The sequence below is a fragment of the Lepisosteus oculatus genome, chromosome 14 (genome assembly GCF_040954835.1).
Source record: "Lepisosteus oculatus isolate fLepOcu1 chromosome 14, fLepOcu1.hap2, whole genome shotgun sequence".
Lineage (NCBI taxonomy): Eukaryota > Metazoa > Chordata > Actinopteri > Semionotiformes > Lepisosteidae > Lepisosteus > Lepisosteus oculatus.
This window is the reverse complement of record NC_090709.1, coordinates 10,260,361-10,262,661: the sequence shown is the minus strand read 5'-3', so window position 1 is coordinate 10,262,661 and position 2,301 is coordinate 10,260,361. Positions and strand designations below refer to the sequence as shown.

The 2,301-nt window shown below is 48.5% G+C and overlaps 1 non-coding gene across 1 annotated transcript; it reads right to left on the bottom strand.

Annotated features, from left to right (window-relative positions):
• Positions 1–1,562: 1,562 nt before the first annotated feature.
• LOC138243576 (U1 spliceosomal RNA) lies at positions 1,563–1,727 on the bottom strand. The gene has a single exon (XR_011192231.1). It is a non-coding gene; the product is annotated as a U1 spliceosomal RNA (small nuclear RNA).
• Between the last annotated feature and the right edge of the window lie 574 nt (positions 1,728–2,301).

The following is a 2,301-nucleotide window of genomic DNA, read 5'->3' as shown; positions in this document are numbered from 1 at the left end:
ATTCCCCGGCATTGTGGCCATTGTCGGTGGTCACACGCGATAAGATGAGGTGGAGAAGAGCGGGGCATGCCCAGCGCGAGACATTCAAGGAGGGGGCTGTGCGAGGTGAGGTCCGACACGCCGGAGCCCCGACGCTGCTAATGCGGAGCACTTGTTGAACTGGCATTGAAAGGACGTGTGCGCACGGAGCGAGCCTTCCCTGCGGCGGAGCGTGGAAACTTTCTCCCCGCGCTACAGGAGTTGTGTGCGCTGCAGCGGTGCCGAGAGAACAGCACAGAAGACAGCAGGCTCTGGAGAGCGGGTAAGAGATGGAGCCTTGTGGGCAGGCGAGCAGGCCCGTTTTTGGGAAATTGCTGAAAAGGCTCCGGTGTTTGTTCGGTGTATGGCAGGTGCACGACGCGAGCTTGCGTAGCGATCTGCCGGTCTGGTGTTATGCAAATGAGGCCAAATTGCGTCCCGGGAAATGCTGCGAATGTGCATTGGTGACTGCAGATGTGTAGGAAACGGCGCGCTCGTTTTCTCGTTTTGCCCACCCAAATTGAGCACGGATACAATAGAGGTACAGCCATTCACTGTTTGACATGTGTGCACTGGAGGTTTTTGTCTTGTGAAGACTTGCCTTGTGCTCCTCCGAGCAGTTTGTTTGTTCTCCTCCAGTGCGGGACAAGCCAACACAAGGGAGCACATTCGCCAACATCCAGGTACGCAATGCAATTTGGAAAGCAGCTCCTTTCCAAAGAGTTGCACACGAACGATACTTCAGTCAAGCTCGGGGGGCACGGAACCCCAGCCACACACAGCTTCAAGTAGCGAGTCAGCTGCTATTACTTTCGCCTGCGGCCACACCACCCTGAACGCGTCTGATCTCTGAAGCTAAGTAGGGTCAGGCCTGGTTAGTGCTTGCATGGGAGACTGCCTGGGAATACCAGGTGCTGCAAGCTTTTGCTCTCTCGGCCAGCAGGGGTCACCGTTGGTGCCTTAGGCTTTGGGAAGAAAACCTGGAGGATGGAAAGGTGATCTATAGCCTCATCTCTAGAGATGTTTTGTTGCTATGGCATGTGTGTGACCCATATAAAAAAAAAAACGTTTGTAAAACGAATATCGAAGCTGCCTCTAAATCTGCAAATGAAGATGAGTCGATAAACCACTTGTTTTTCGTGTAACTATACATATATTCATTTATTACTGATTTCATTCATTGAGCACGGATACAATAGAGGTACAGCCATTCACTGTTTGACATGTCTGCACTGGTACAGAACCTAGCAATCAGAAAACGGGTGAAACTGTCGAGAATTAGCATACAGTACCGAGGCCCCCATGACCAAATAAAGGCTAACCTCGATAATCAGCCTAAATAATGCAGACTACAGCAAAACGACTGACTTTGAAAAGGGAATGAATGTCCGGAAGGAGTAGTGTAACCAGCTTGAAATGTTTCTCCGGACCTCTAACTAAAAGAAACCGGGAACCAGCAGTGGCATCGACTCCTTTCGAACTGGGATCCTATCGCAGCACGTGGTGTCGTAACTCTTCCGTATCCGATATTGGACCAAGCACATCAGGGGAGAGCGCGAACGCAGTCCCCCACTACCAGAAATAATGCAGTCGAGATTCCCACATTTGGGGAATTCGCAGGGGTCAGCACAGCCGGAGTGCAATGGCCGAGCCTCGCCCTGGGTGAATCGATTTTTTAAGAACTTTATTTTCTTTTCACAAAAAAATACAGGACATCACAAATTAGAAAGCTTTACATTAATATACATACTTAAAACAGTATATATGATCACATCTCATTACATTTTGACACGGTACCAGTTAAATAGCAACAATTTCTTTTTTTCTGGTTCAAATCACATTCTTTACTTAAACATGATAATGTTTTTCACAGTTTCTTGAGATATTGACCTATGCTCTCTATTTCCCACAGATTTTCTGCTTCGTAGCTTCGTAGCAATATCTGGGACAGACTTCCCCCCTGAGGGTAGCGGCCTGTACATTATTTCCCTTCTGAGTCTTTCCTGCTTCCCACCCCATAGAAATTGAAACATCAATCTCCTCAGCGCCGCCGCAACACGGTGTTGGATTGGGAAGGTAGAAGCCAGAAAATTCAAGACAGGCAAGAGCTCGGCTTTGATGACCAGCACCTTCCCTGTCATGGTGAGGTCTCGGTCCTTCCATTGCATCAGTTTTTTGTTTAAGATTGGCAATTTGTTCTGCCAATTTACTGTTCCTATCTCTTCTCCAAAATACACCCCCAGGACCTTAATTCTCTTCTCTTGCAGCCTGAGATCATGTCCT